General features: G+C 51.9%; 7 non-coding genes across 7 annotated transcripts; all 7 read right to left on the bottom strand.

Annotated features, from left to right (window-relative positions):
• Positions 1–2,193: 2,193 nt before the first annotated feature.
• LOC132831799 (U2 spliceosomal RNA) lies at positions 2,194–2,385 on the bottom strand. The gene has a single exon (XR_009646750.1). It is a non-coding gene; the product is annotated as a U2 spliceosomal RNA (small nuclear RNA).
• A 1,831-nt stretch (positions 2,386–4,216) lies between these two features.
• On the bottom strand, positions 4,217–4,408 carry LOC132831882 (U2 spliceosomal RNA). Its single transcript, XR_009646832.1, has one exon. It is a non-coding gene; the product is annotated as a U2 spliceosomal RNA (small nuclear RNA).
• Positions 4,409–6,230: 1,822 nt separating this feature from the next.
• LOC132831797 (U2 spliceosomal RNA) lies at positions 6,231–6,422 on the bottom strand. Its single transcript, XR_009646748.1, has one exon. It is a non-coding gene; the product is annotated as a U2 spliceosomal RNA (small nuclear RNA).
• A 1,825-nt stretch (positions 6,423–8,247) lies between these two features.
• LOC132831796 (U2 spliceosomal RNA) lies at positions 8,248–8,439 on the bottom strand. Its single transcript, XR_009646747.1, has one exon. It is a non-coding gene; the product is annotated as a U2 spliceosomal RNA (small nuclear RNA).
• Positions 8,440–10,269: 1,830 nt separating this feature from the next.
• On the bottom strand, positions 10,270–10,461 carry LOC132831795 (U2 spliceosomal RNA). The gene has a single exon (XR_009646746.1). It is a non-coding gene; the product is annotated as a U2 spliceosomal RNA (small nuclear RNA).
• Positions 10,462–12,286: 1,825 nt separating this feature from the next.
• Positions 12,287–12,478, bottom strand: LOC132831878 (U2 spliceosomal RNA). Its single transcript, XR_009646828.1, has one exon. It is a non-coding gene; the product is annotated as a U2 spliceosomal RNA (small nuclear RNA).
• A 1,820-nt stretch (positions 12,479–14,298) lies between these two features.
• Positions 14,299–14,490, bottom strand: LOC132831794 (U2 spliceosomal RNA). Its single transcript, XR_009646745.1, has one exon. It is a non-coding gene; the product is annotated as a U2 spliceosomal RNA (small nuclear RNA).
• Between the last annotated feature and the right edge of the window lie 1,156 nt (positions 14,491–15,646).

The raw sequence follows: 15,646 nt of genomic DNA, 5'->3' as shown, positions 1-15,646 counted from the left end.
TCGACCGGTGTGTGCTCCTCCACCTTCTTCACAGTCACCCTGACTGTGTTGCGAATGCCCTGGCCAGGGCTGCGAGCGGCTGCTGAGGCCATAGCTCTGAGGTTGGCTGATACCTGAATTGGCGTTAGGCCGAAGCCAGCATAAAGATCCACCAAGAGCAGGTCAGCACAACCAAACGATCCTCCAGCGGCCAATCACGATCCAGCGATGGTCTCCAGCAGCTCCAACGACTCGCAACACGAACCCCTTGGTTTTTCTCCCGCCAGCGCACTTCTGCAGCGTCGAACCTGCAGCTCTCGAGCAGAATCTCTTCCTCTGGACCTCAGGAACTACACATATTCCAAGCCAAAAGGCCGAGAAGCGATAGCACATTAATACTCCAACGGTGGAGGTCATATTTGCCGACTATCCTTTCCATCAGTTTGATGATATTCAAAGTTCCTTTATTCCCTTACCGTCTACCTTCCTTCCAAGATATCCAACCAGACCGGAAGATCACTCTGCAGCAGTCGCTGTGCTTTCCCCGTGCTTTTCTCTCCATCTGTTACGTAGCCGCGTAGGTCGCGCTGACGACCAATCAGATGGCACGGGCCGGAGCCACCGCACGTCAGGTCGACTGCAGAGAGGTTTCTCCCGGTGATCGGGGACAGCGGCGGCGGCAGGGTCATTCATTCCCCCGGCAGGGTCATTCATTCCCCCGGCATCTACAAGATTCACCAGAATTCCTCAGGCAGCACCTTGCAAACCCATGGCCAACGCAGCCTCGAAGGATGACGGCAGCAGATCCACGGGAACACCACCATTCGCAAGTTCTCCCCCTCCCCCCCCCCCCGAGACACTCGCTGTCCTGAATTGCAAATATGTCTTTGTTCCTCCGGTGTTACCGGGTCAAAATCGGGAATCCCCGCCCAAACAGCATCGCGGGGCTACCGACAGCACTTGGACTGCAGCGGTTCGAGAGAGCAGCTCACCACCAGGCTGATCTCGGCATGGGCGAGAAATGTTGGCCTTGACGGAAAGATCCTATTCATTGCCTCCCCTTGTGTTGGTGTAGCTTGCCCATAAATGCCAATCATCGTTTCCCTCACGTACAGGATTCGCTCCTCGGCATTCCGCATCAATCCGAAAAGTTGCGAAAAGCGAATTACGTCCGTGCACCCTTTCTTTATCGTCCACTCTCAATATCCTCTCTACTTGTATCCGACTCTCTGTGGAGAATGGGGAGGGAGCTGATCTCCCCGTGTAAACATGTCACGCTGCAAGCGCGCCTCATCACCCCCAGCAGCTCGATTCGACATCTCCGTTCACATTGCTGCAGATCGCTGACAACATTATAATCCGACCCAGTTGACAAACTGACAACTGTTTCGCTACTTGCACCGCAAATGATGACAAATCGTTCCAAATCGTACGGGTGGCACAGTGGATCAGTGGTTAGTACGGCTGCCTGGTGGCACCAGGGAGCTGAAGCCAGTTCCAGCCTTGGGCGATCGTCTGCGTGAATAATCTTTACGTACAGACGTAGCTACTAAAGCAGGTCGCTTCCGTACAGTAGTTTGCGAAGAAACAAACAGAGATGGGGGTTTCACTCTATTCAGGAAACAGACCAAAGACATTTCTTTCTTGTTCAAGAAAATATTAGGATAAATTTGTTGCCTCGGGGGTGGGGGGGGAGGCGGGGGGGTTGGGAAGGGGCTGTGGGGGCTGATCTGATAGCCATTTGACATTGGCTGAGTCATGGGATCCCACAACCTGATTTGACTGTGTTAAAAATCCCACAACACCAGGTTTCAGCCCAACGGGGTTCTTTGAAATTACAGCAGTCACCCCACCCCCCGCCACCGCCGTACCATCGGTGGGATACGTTTCAAGAACGACCGCAGAAGCCCAAAACGGCAGACAAGGGCAAATCCATTCATTTAAATTGGCAAGTTACCTTCCTGGCAGGCCCCTGGTTCCAGAATGTTCCCTGTAGCACGTTGGGGTTACCCCTGTCCTGGCTTTCTGCGTGCTGCACCTTCATCAGGTAACTGCAGAGCAGGTTCATAAGACAGAAAACCCGTAACAAAAGACGATAGTTTCCTGCAACTGAAAAGACAATAGATGCAACAATCACTGACTGCCATCAACACGGCAAACTAGCAAAGGCAAGAGATTCACATTGCATTCACCTGCTTTTGAACTTGGGTAAGCGTTGGGTGCACCATTCCTGGAAACACTGCAATACCAGGCTGATACATGGAGAGGACAGAGCAAGCCCTTAAGCCATCTCCCTGCTCCAAAAATCCATTTAATACAAACACTCCCACCTTCGGGAGATATCAGCGATTAAACTGATAAGAACAGAAACTACACATATTCCAAGCCAAAAGGCCGAGAAGCGATAGCACATTAATACTCCAACGGTGGAGGTCATATTTGCCGACTATCCTTTCCATCAGTTTGATGATATTCAAAGTTCCTTTATTCCCTTACCGTCTACCTTCCTTCCAAGATATCCAACCAGACCGGAAGATCACTCTGCAGCAGTCGCTGTGCTTTCCCCGTGCTTTTCTCTCCATCTGTTACGTAGCCGCGTAGGTCGCGCTGACGACCAATCAGATGGCACGGGCCGGAGCCACCGCACGTCAGGTCGACTGCAGAGAGGTTTCTCCCGGTGATCGGGGACAGCGGCGGCGGCAGGGTCATTCATTCCCCCGGCAGGGTCATTCATTCCCCCGGCATCTACAAGATTCACCAGAATTCCTCAGGCAGCACCTTGCAAACCCATGGCCAACGCAGCCTCGAAGGATGACGGCAGCAGATCCACGGGAACACCACCATTCGCAAGTTCTCCCCCCTCCCCCCCCCCCCGAGACACTCGCTGTCCTGAATTGCAAATATGTCTTTGTTCCTCCGGTGTTACCGGGTCAAAATCGGGAATCCCCGCCCAAACAGCATCGCGGGGCTACCGACAGCACTTGGACTGCAGCGGTTCGAGAGAGCAGCTCACCACCAGGCTGATCTCGGCATGGGCGAGAAATGTTGGCCTTGACGGAAAGATCCTATTCATTGCCTCCCCTTGTGTTGGTGTAGCTTGCCCATAAATGCCAATCATCGTTTCCCTCACGTACAGGATTCGCTCCTCGGCATTCCGCATCAATCCGAAAAGTTGCGAAAAGCGAATTACGTCCGTGCACCCTTTCTTTATCGTCCACTCTCAATATCCTCTCTACTTGTATCCGACTCTCTGTGGAGAATGGGGAGGGAGCTGATCTCCCCGTGTAAACATGTCACGCTGCAAGCGCGCCTCATCACCCCCAGCAGCTCGATTCGACATCTCCGTTCACATTGCTGCAGATCGCTGACAACATTATAATCCGACCCAGTTGACAAACTGACAACTGTTTCGCTACTTGCACCGCAAATGATGACAAATCGTTCCAAATCGTACGGGTGGCACAGTGGATCAGTGGTTAGTACGGCTGCCTGGTGGCACCAGGGAGCTGAAGCCAGTTCCAGCCTTGGGCGATCGTCTGCGTGAATAATCTTTACGTACAGACGTAGCTACTAAAGCAGGTCGCTTCCGTACAGTAGTTTGCGAAGAAACAAACAGAGATGGGGGTTTCACTCTATTCAGGAAACAGACCAAAGACATTTCTTTCTTGTTCAAGAAAATATTAGGATAAATTTGTTGCCTCGGGGGTGGGGGGGGGAGGCGGGGGGGTTGGGAAGGGGCTGTGGGGGCTGATCTGATAGCCATTTGACATTGGCTGAGTCATGGGATCCCACAACCTGATTTGACTGTGTTAAAAATCCCACAACACCAGGTTTCAGCCCAACGGGGTTCTTTGAAATTACAGCAGTCACCCCACCCCCCGCCACCGCCGTACCATCGGTGGGATACGTTTCAAGAACGACCGCAGAAGCCCAAAACGGCAGACAAGGGCAAATCCATTCATTTAAATTGGCAAGTTACCTTCCTGGCAGGCCCCTGGTTCCAGAATGTTCCCTGTAGCACGTTGGGGTTACCCCTGTCCTGGCTTTCTGCGTGCTGCACCTTCATCAGGTAACTGCAGAGCAGGTTCATAAGACAGAAAAACCCGTAACAAAAGACGATAGTTTCCTGCAACTGAAAAGACAATAGATGCAACAATCACTGACTGCCATCAACACGGCAAACTAGCAAAGGCAAGAGATTCACATTGCATTCACCTGCTTTTGAACTTGGGTAAGCGTTGGGTGCACCATTCCTGGAAACACTGCAATACCAGGCTGATACATGGAGAGGACAGAGCAAGCCCTGAAGCCATCTCCCTGCTCCAAAAATCCATTTAATGCAAACACTCCCACCTTCGGGAGATATCAGCGATTAAACTGATAAGAACAGAAACTACACATATTCCAAGCCAAAAGGCCGAGAAGCGATAGCACATTAATACTCCAACGGTGGAGGTCATATTTGCCGACTATCCTTTCCATCAGTTTGATGATATTCAAAGTTCCTTTATTCCCTTACCGTCTACCTTCCTTCCAAGATATCCAACCAGACCGGAAGATCACTCTGCAGCAGTCGCTGTGCTTTCCCCGTGCTTTTCTCTCCATCTGTTACGTAGCCGCGCAGGTCGCGCTGACGACCAATCAGATGGCACGGGCCGGAGCCACCGCACGTCAGGTCGACTGCAGAGAGGTTTCTCCCGGTGATCGGGGACAGCGGCGGCGGCAGGGTCATTCATTCCCCCGGCAGGGTCATTCATTCCCCCGGCATCTACAAGATTCACCAGAATTCCTCAGGCAGCACCTTGCAAACCCATGGCCAACGCAGCCTCGAAGGATGACGGCAGCAGATCCACGGGAACACCACCATTCGCAAGTTCTCCCCCCCCCCCCCGAGACACTCGCTGTCCTGAATTGCAAATATGTCTTTGTTCCTCCGGTGTTACCGGGTCAAAATCGGGAATCCCCGCCCAAACAGCATCGCGGGGCTACCGACAGCACTTGGACTGCAGCGGTTCGAGAGAGCAGCTCACCACCAGGCTGATCTCGGCATGGGTGAGAAATGTTGGCCTTGACGGAAAGATCCTATTCATTGCCTCCCCTTGTGTTGGTGTAGCTTGCCCATAAATGCCAATCATCGTTTCCCTCACGTACAGGATTTGCTCCTCGGCATTCCGCATCAATCCGAAAAGTTGCGAAAAGCGAATTACGTCCGTGCACCCTTTCTTTATCGTCCACTCTCAATATCCTCTCTACTTGTATCCGACTCTCTGGAGAATGGGGAGGGAGCTGATCTCCCCGTGTAAACATGTCACGCTGCAAGCGCGCCTCATCACCACCAGCAGCTCGATTCGACATCTCCGTTCACATTGCTGCAGATCGCTGACAACATTATAATCCGACCCAGTTGACAAACTGACAACTGTTTCGCTACTTGCACCGCAAATGATGACAAATCGTTCCAAATCGTACGGGTGGCACAGTGGATCTGTGGTTAGTACGGCTGCCTGGTGGCACCAGGGAGCTGAAGCCAGTTCCAGCCTTGGGCGATCGTCTGCGTGAATAATCTTTACGTACAGACATAGCTACTAAAGCAGGTCGCTTCCGTACAGTAGTTTGCGAAGAAACAAACAGAGATGGGGGTTTCACTCTATTCAGGAAACAGACCAAAGACATTTCTTTCTTGTTCAAGAAAATATTAGGATAAATTTGTTGCCTCGGGGGTGGGGGGGGAGGCGGGGGGGGTTGGGAAGGGGCTGTGGGGGCTGATCTGATAGCCATTTGACATTGGCTGAGTCATGGGATCCCACAACCTGATTTGACTGTGTTAAAAATCCCACAACACCAGGGTTCAGCCCAACGGGGTTCTTTGAAATTACAGCAGTCACCCCACCCCCCGCCACCGCCGTACCATCGGTGGGATACGTTCCAAGAACGACCGCAGAAGCCCAAAACGGCAGACAAGGGCAAATCCATTCATTTAAATTGGCAAGTTACCTTCCTGGCAGGCCCCTGGTTCCAGAATGTTCCCTGTAGCACGTTGGGGTTACCCCTGTCCTGGCTTTCTGCGTGCTGCACCTTCATCAGGTAACTGCAGAGCAGGTTCATAAGACAGAAAACCCGTAACAAAAGACGATAGTTTCCTGCAACTGAAAAGACAATAGATGCAACAATCACTGACTGCCATCAACACGGCAAACTAGCAAAGGCAAGAGATTCACATTGCATTCACCTGCTTTTGAACTTGGGTAAGCGTTGGGTGCACCATTCCTGGAAACACTGCAATACCAGGCTGATACATGGAGAGGACAGAGCAAGCCCTTAAGCCATCTCCCTGCTCCAAAAATCCATTTAATACAAACACTCCCACCTTCGGGAGATATCAGCGATTAAACTGATAAGAACAGAAACTACACATATTCCAAGCCAAAAGGCCGAGAAGCGATAGCACATCAATACTCCAACGGTGGAGGTCATATTTGCCGACTATCCTTTCCATCAGTTTGATGATATTCAAAGTTCCTTTATTCCCTTACCGTCTACCTTCCTTCCAAGATATCCAACCAGACCGGAAGATCACTCTGCAGCAGTCGCTGTGCTTTCCCCGTGCTTTTCTCTCCATCTGTTACGTAGCCGCGTAGGTCGCGCTGACGACCAATCAGATGGCACGGGCCGGAGCCACCGCACGTCAGGTCGACTGCAGAGAGGTTTCTCCCGGTGATCGGGGACAGCGGCGGCGGCAGGGTCATTCATTCCCCCGGCAGGGTCATTCATTCCCCCGGCATCTACAAGATTCACCAGAATTCCTCAGGCAGCACCTTGCAAACCCATGGCCAACGCAGCCTCGAAGGATGACGGCAGCAGATCCACGGGAACACCACCATTCGCAAGTTCTCCCCCCCCCCCCCCCCCGAGACACTCGCTGTCCTGAATTGCAAATATGTCTTTGTTCCTCCGGTGTTACCGGGTCAAAATCGGGAATCCCCGCCCAAACAGCATCGCGGGGCTACCGACAGCACTTGGACTGCAGCGGTTCGAGAGAGCAGCTCACCACCAGGCTGATCTCGGCATGGGCGAGAAATGTTGGCCTTGACGGAAAGATCCTATTCATTGCCTCCCCTTGTGTTGGTGTAGCTTGCCCATAAATGCCAATCATCGTTTCCCTCACGTACAGGATTCGCTCCTCGGCATTCCGCATCAATCCGAAAAGTTGCGAAAAGCGAATTACGTCCGTGCACCCTTTCTTTATCGTCCACTCTCAATATCCTCTCTACTTGTATCCGACTCTCTGGAGAATGGGGAGGGAGCTGATCTCCCCGTGTAAACATGTCACGCTGCAAGCGCGCCTCATCACCCCCAGCAGCTCGATTCGACATCTCCGTTCACATTGCTGCAGATCGCTGACAACATTATAATCCGACCCAGTTGACAAACTGACAACTGTTTCGCTACTTGCACCGCAAATGATGACAAATCGTTCCAAATCGTACGGGTGGCACAGTGGATCAGTGGTTAGTACGGCTGCCTGGTGGCACCAGGGAGCTGAAGCCAGTTCCAGCCTTGGGCGATCGTCTGCGTGAATAATCTTTACGTACAGACGTAGCTACTAAAGCAGGTCGCTTCCGTACAGTAGTTTGCGAAGAAACAAACAGAGATGGGGGTTTCACTCTATTCAGGAAACAGACCAAAGACATTTCTTTCTTGTTCAAGAAAATATTAGGATAAATTTGTTGCCTCGGGGGTGGGGGGGGAGGCGGGGGGGTTGGGAAGGGGCTGTGGGGGCTGATCTGATAGCCATTTGACATTGGCTGAGTCATGGGATCCCACAACCTGATTTGACTGTGTTAAAAATCCCACAACACCAGGTTTCAGCCCAACGGGGTTCTTTGAAATTACAGCAGTCACCCCACCCCCCGCCACCGCCGTACCATCGGTGGGATACGTTTCAAGAACGACCGCAGAAGCCCAAAACGGCAGACAAGGGCAAATCCATTCATTTAAATTGGCAAGTTACCTTCCTGGCAGGCCCCTGGTTCCAGAATGTTCCCTGTAGCACGTTGGGGTTACCCCTGTCCTGGCTTTCTGCGTGCTGCACCTTCATCAGGTAACTGCAGAGCAGGTTCATAAGACAGAAAACCCGTAACAAAAGACGATAGTTTCCTGCAACTGAAAAGACAATAGATGCAACAATCACTGACTGCCATCAACACGGCAAACTAGCAAAGGCAAGAGATTCACATTGCATTCACCTGCTTTTGAACTTGGGTAAGCGTTGGGTGCACCATTCCTGGAAACACTGCAATACCAGGCTGATACATGGAGAGGACAGAGCAAGCCCTTAAGCCATCTCCCTGCTCCAAAAATCCATTTAATACAAACACTCCCACCTTCGGGAGATATCAGCGATTAAACTGATAAGAACAGAAACTACACATATTCCAAGCCAAAAGGCCGAGAAGCGATAGCACATTAATACTCCAACGGTGGAGGTCATATTTGCCGACTATCCTTTCCATCAGTTTGATGATATTCAAAGTTCCTTTATTCCCTTACCGTCTACCTTCCTTCCAAGATATCCAACCAGACCGGAAGATCACTCTGCAGCAGTCGCTGTGCTTTCCCCGTGCTTTTCTCTCCATCTGTTACGTAGCCGCGTAGGTCGCGCTGACGACCAATCAGATGGCACGGGCCGGAGCCACCGCACGTCAGGTCGACTGCAGAGAGGTTTCTCCCGGTGATCGGGGACAGCGGCGGCGGCAGGGTCATTCATTCCCCCGGCAGGGTCATTCATTCCCCCGGCATCTACAAGATTCACCAGAATTCCTCAGGCAGCACCTTGCAAACCCATGGCCAACGCAGCCTCGAAGGATGACGGCAGCAGATCCACGGGAACACCACCATTCGCAAGTTCTCCCCCTCCCCCCCCCCCCCCGAGACACTCGCTGTCCTGAATTGCAAATATGTCTTTGTTCCTCCGGTGTTACCGGGTCAAAATCGGGAATCCCCGCCCAAACAGCATCGCGGGGCTACCGACAGCACTTGGACTGCAGCGGTTCGAGAGAGCAGCTCACCACCAGGCTGATCTCGGCATGGGCGAGAAATGTTGGCCTTGACGGAAAGATCCTATTCATTGCCTCCCCTTGTGTTGGTGTAGCTTGCCCATAAATGCCAATCATCGTTTCCCTCACGTACAGGATTCGCTCCTCGGCATTCCGCATCAATCCGAAAAGTTGCGAAAAGCGAATTACGTCCGTGCACCCTTTCTTTATCGTCCACTCTCAATATCCTCTCTACTTGTATCCGACTCTCTGTGGAGAATGGGGAGGGAGCTGATCTCCCCGTGTAAACATGTCACGCTGCAAGCGCGCCTCATCACCCCCAGCAGCTCGATTCGACATCTCCGTTCACATTGCTGCAGATCGCTGACAACATTATAATCCGACCCAGTTGACAAACTGACAACTGTTTCGCTACTTGCACCGCAAATGATGACAAATCGTTCCAAATCGTACGGGTGGCACAGTGGATCAGTGGTTAGTACGGCTGCCTGGTGGCACCAGGGAGCTGAAGCCAGTTCCAGCCTTGGGCGATCGTCTGCGTGAATAATCTTTACGTACAGACGTAGCTACTAAAGCAGGTCGCTTCCGTACAGTAGTTTGCGAAGAAACAAACAGAGATGGGGGTTTCACTCTATTCAGGAAACAGACCAAAGACATTTCTTTCTTGTTCAAGAAAATATTAGGATAAATTTGTTGCCTCGGGGGTGGGGGGGAGGGGCGGGGGGTTGGGAAGGGGCTGTGGGGGCTGATCTGATAGCCATTTGACATTGGCTGAGTCATGGGATCCCACAACCTGATTTGACTGTGTTAAAAATCCCACAACACCAGGTTTCAGCCCAACGGGGTTCTTTGAAATTACAGCAGTCACCCCACCCCCCGCCACCGCCGTACCATCGGTGGGATACGTTTCAAGAACGACCGCAGAAGCCCAAAACGGCAGACAAGGGCAAATCCATTCATTTAAATTGGCAAGTTACCTTCCTGGCAGGCCCCTGGTTCCAGAATGTTCCCTGTAGCACGTTGGGGTTACCCCTGTCCTGGCTTTCTGCGTGCTGCACCTTCATCAGGTAACTGCAGAGCAGGTTCATAAGACAGAAAACCCGTAACAAAAGACGATAGTTTCCTGCAACTGAAAAGACAATAGATGCAACAATCACTGACTGCCATCAACACGGCAAACTAGCAAAGGCAAGAGATTCACATTGCATTCACCTGCTTTTGAACTTGGGTAAGCGTTGGGTGCACCATTCCTGGAAACACTGCAATACCAGGCTGATACATGGAGAGGACAGAGCAAGCCCTTAAGCCATCTCCCTGCTCCAAAAATCCATTTAATACAAACACTCCCACCTTCGGGAGATATCAGCGATTAAACTGATAAGAACAGAAACTACACATATTCCAAGCCAAAAGGCCGAGAAGCGATAGCACATTAATACTCCAACGGTGGAGGTCATATTTGCCGACTATCCTTTCCATCAGTTTGATGATATTCAAAGTTCCTTTATTCCCTTACCGTCTACCTTCCTTCCAAGATATCCAACCAGACCGGAAGATCACTCTGCAGCAGTCGCTGTGCTTTCCCCGTGCTTTTCTCTCCATCTGTTACGTAGCCGCGTAGGTCGCGCTGACGACCAATCAGATGGCACGGGCCGGAGCCACCGCACGTCAGGTCGACTGCAGAGAGGTTTCTCCCGGTGATCGGGGACAGCGGCGGCGGCAGGGTCATTCATTCCCCCGGCAGGGTCATTCATTCCCCCGGCATCTACAAGATTCACCAGAATTCCTCAGGCAGCACCTTGCAAACCCATGGCCAACGCAGCCTCGAAGGATGACGGCAGCAGATCCACGGGAACACCACCATTCGCAAGTTCTCCCCCCTCCCCCCCCCCGAGACACTCGCTGTCCTGAATTGCAAATATGTCTTTGTTCCTCCGGTGTTACCGGGTCAAAATCGGGAATCCCCGCCCAAACAGCATCGCGGGGCTACCGACAGCACTTGGACTGCAGCGGTTCGAGAGAGCAGCTCACCACCAGGCTGATCTCGGCATGGGCGAGAAATGTTGGCCTTGACGGAAAGATCCTATTCATTGCCTCCCCTTGTGTTGGTGTAGCTTGCCCATAAATGCCAATCATCGTTTCCCTCACGTACAGGATTCGCTCCTCGGCATTCCGCATCAATCCGAAAAGTTGCGAAAAGCGAATTACGTCCGTGCACCCTTTCTTTATCGTCCACTCTCAATATCCTCTCTACTTGTATCCGACTCTCTGGAGAATGGGGAGGGAGCTGATCTCCCCGTGTAAACATGTCACGCTGCAAGCGCGCCTCATCACCCCCAGCAGCTCGATTCGACATCTCCGTTCACATTGCTGCAGATCGCTGACAACATTATAATCCGACCCAGTTGACAAACTGACAACTGTTTCGCTACTTGCACCGCAAATGATGACAAATCGTTCCAAATCGTACGGGTGGCACAGTGGATCAGTGGTTAGTACGGCTGCCTGGTGGCACCAGGGAGCTGAAGCCAGTTCCAGCCTTGGGCGATCGTCTGCGTGAATAATCTTTACGTACAGACGTAGCTACTAAAGCAGGTCGCTTCCGTACAGTAGTTTGCGAAGAAACAAACAGAGATGGGGGTTTCACTCTATTCAGGAAACAGACCAAAGACATTTCTTTCTTGTTCAAGAAAATATTAGGATAAATTTGTTGCCTCGGGGTGGGGGGGGAGGCGGGGGGGTTGGGAAGGGGCGGTGGGGGCTGATCTGATAGCCATTTGACATTGGCTGAGTCATGGGATCCCACAACCTGATTTGACTGTGTTAAAAATCCCACAACACCAGGTTTCAGCCCAACGGGGTTCTTTGAAATTACAGCAGTCACCCCCCCCCCCCGCCACCGCCGTACCATCGGTGGGATACGTTTCAAGAACGACCGCAGAAGCCCAAAACGGCAGACAAGGGCAAATCCATTCATTTAAATTGGCAAGTTACCTTCCTGGCAGGCCCCTGGTTCCAGAATGTTCCCTGTAGCACGTTGGGGTTACCCCTGTCCTGGCTTTCTGCGTGCTGCACCTTCATCAGGTAACTGCAGAGCAGGTTCATAAGACAGAAAACCCGTAACAAAAGACGATAGTTTCCTGCAACTGAAAAGACAATAGATGCAACAATCACTGACTGCCATCAACACGGCAAACTAGCAAAGGCAAGAGATTCACATTGCATTCACCTGCTTTTGAACTTGGGTAAGCGTTGGGTGCACCATTCCTGGAAACACTGCAATACCAGGCTGATACATGGAGAGGACAGAGCAAGCCCTGAAGCCATCTCCCTGCTCCAAAAATCCATTTAATACAAACACTCCCACCTTCGGGAGATATCAGCGATTAAACTGATAAGAACAGAAACTACACATATTCCAAGCCAAAAGGCCGAGAAGCGATAGCACATTAATACTCCAACGGTGGAGGTCATATTTGCCGACTATCCTTTCCATCAGTTTGATGATATTCAAAGTTCCTTTATTCCCTTACCGTCTACCTTCCTTCCAAGATATCCAACCAGACCGGAAGATCACTCTGCAGCAGTCGCTGTGCTTTCCCCGTGCTTTTCTCTCCATCTGTTACGTAGCCGCGCAGGTCGCGCTGACGACCAATCAGATGGCACGGGCCGGAGCCACCGCACGTCAGGTCGACTGCAGAGAGGTTTCTCCCGGTGATCGGGGACAGCGGCGGCGGCAGGGTCATTCATTCCCCCGGCAGGGTCATTCATTCCCCCGGCATCTACAAGATTCACCAGAATTCCTCAGGCAGCACCTTGCAAACCCATGGCCAACGCAGCCTCGAAGGATGACGGCAGCAGATCCACGGGAACACCACCATTCGCAAGTTCTCCCCCCCCCCCCCGAGACACTCGCTGTCCTGAATTGCAAATATGTCTTTGTTCCTCCGGTGTTACCGGGTCAAAATCGGGAATCCCCGCCCAAACAGCATCGCGGGGCTACCGAAAGCACTTGGACTGCAGCGGTTCGAGAGAGCAGCTCACCACCAGGCTGATCTCGGCATGGGTGAGAAATGTTGGCCTTGACGGAAAGATCCTATTCATTGCCTCCCCTTGTGTTGGTGTAGCTTGCCCATAAATGCCAATCATCGTTTCCCTCACGTACAGGATTTGCTCCTCGGCATTCCGCATCAATCCGAAAAGTTGCGAAAAGCGAATTACGTCCGTGCACCCTTTCTTTATCGTCCACTCTCAATATCCTCTCTACTTGTATCCGACTCTCTGGAGAATGGGGAGGGAGCTGATCTCCCCGTGTAAACATGTCACGCTGCAAGCGCGCCTCATCACCACCAGCAGCTCGATTCGACATCTCCGTTCACATTGCTGCAGATCGCTGACAACATTATAATCCGACCCAGTTGACAAACTGACAACTGTTTCGCTACTTGCACCGCAAATGATGACAAATCGTTCCAAATCGTACGGGTGGCACAGTGGATCAGTGGTTAGTACGGCTGCCTGGTGGCACCAGGGAGCTGAAGCCAGTTCCAGCCTTGGGCGATCGTCTGCGTGAATAATCTTTACGTACAGACGTAGCTACTAAAGCAGGTCGCTTCCGTACAGTAGTTTGCGAAGAAACAAACAGAGATGGGGGTTTCACTCTATTCAGGAAACAGACCAAAGACATTTCTTTCTTGTTCAAGAAAATATTAGGATAAATTTGTTGCCTCGGGGGTGGGGGGGGAGGGCGGGGGGGTTGGGAAGGGGCTGTGGGGGCTGATCTGATAGCCATTTGACATTGGCTGAGTCATGGATCCCACAACCTGATTTGACTGTGTTAAAAATCCCACAACACCAGGGTTCAGCCCAACGGGGTTCTTTGAAATTACAGCAGTCACCCCACCCCCCGCCACCGCCGTACCATCGGTGGGATACGTTCCAAGAACGACCGCAGAAGCCCAAAACGGCAGACAAGGGCAAATCCATTCATTTAAATTGGCAAGTTACCTTCCTGGCAGGCCCTGGTTCCAGAATGTTCCCTGTAGCACGTTGGGGTTACCCCTGTCCTGGCTTTCTGCGTGCTGCACCTTCATCAGGTAACTGCAGAGCAGGTTCATAAGACAGAAAACCCGTAACAAAAGACGATAGTTTCCTGCAACTGAAAAGACAATAGATGCAACAATCACTGACTGCCATCAACACGGCAAACTAGCAAAGGCAAGAGATTCACATTGCATTCACCTGCTTTTGAACTTGGGTAAGCGTTGGGTGCACCATTCCTGGAAACACTGCAATACCAGGCTGATACATGGAGAGGACAGAGCAAGCCCTTAAGCCATCTCCCTGCTCCAAAAATCCATTTAATACAAACACTCCCACCTTCGGGAGATATCAGCGATTAAACTGATAAGAACAGAAACTACACATATTCCAAGCCAAAAGGCCGAGAAGCGATAGCACATTAATACTCCAACGGTGGAGGTCATATTTGCCGACTATCCTTTCCATCAGTTTGATGATATTCAAAGTTCCTTTATTCCCTTACCGTCTACCTTCCTTCCAAGATATCCAACCAGACCGGAAGATCACTCTGCAGCAGTCGCTGTGCTTTCCCCCGTGCTTTTCTCTCCATCTGTTACGTAGCCGCGTAGGTCGCGCTGACGACCAATCAGATGGCACGGGCCGGAGCCACCGCACGTCAGGTCGACTGCAGAGAGGTTTCTCCCGGTGATCGGGGACAGCGGCGGCGGCAGGGTCATTCATTCCCCCGGCAGGGTCATTCATTCCCCCGGCATCTACAAGATTCACCAGAATTCCTCAGGCAGCACCTTGCAAACCCATGGCCAACGCAGCCTCGAAGGATGACGGCAGCAGATCCACGGGAACACCACCATTCGCAAGTTCTCCCCCCCCCCCCCCCCCGAGACACTCGCTGTCCTGAATTGCAAATATGTCTTTGTTCCTCCGGTGTTACCGGGTCAAAATCGGGAATCCCCGCCCAAACAGCATCGCGGGGCTACCGACAGCACTTGGACTGCAGCGGTTCGAGAGAGCAGCTCACCACCAGGCTGATCTCGGCATGGGCGAGAAATGTTGGCCTTGACGGAAAGATCCTATTCATTGCCTCCCCTTGTGTTGGTGTAGCTTGCCCATAAATGCCAATCATCGTTTCCCTCACGTACAGGATTCGCTCCTCGGCATTCCGCATCAATCCGAAAAGTTGCGAAAAGCGAATTACGTCCGTGCACCCTTTCTTTATCGTCCACTCTCAATATCCTCTCTACTTGTATCCGACTCTCTGGAGAATGGGGAGGGAGCTGATCTCCCCGTGTAAACATGTCACGCTGCAAGCGCGCCTCATCACCCCCAGCAGCTCGATTCGACATCTCCGTTCACATTGCTGCAGATCGCTGACAACATTATAATCCGACCCAGTTGACAAACTGACAACTGTTTCGCTACTTGCACCGCAAATGATGACAAATCGTTCCAAATCGTACGGGTGGCACAGTGGATCAGTGGTTAGTACGGCTGCCTGGTGGCACCAGGGAGCTGAAGCCAGTTCCAGCCTTGGGCGATCGTCTGCGTGAATAATCTTTACGTACAGACGT

The sequence above is a fragment of the Hemiscyllium ocellatum genome, chromosome 33, assembly GCF_020745735.1.
Source record: "Hemiscyllium ocellatum isolate sHemOce1 chromosome 33, sHemOce1.pat.X.cur, whole genome shotgun sequence".
Lineage (NCBI taxonomy): Eukaryota > Metazoa > Chordata > Chondrichthyes > Orectolobiformes > Hemiscylliidae > Hemiscyllium > Hemiscyllium ocellatum.
Note: the sequence above shows the minus strand (reverse complement) of the source record. Positions and strands in the feature narration are given on the sequence as shown.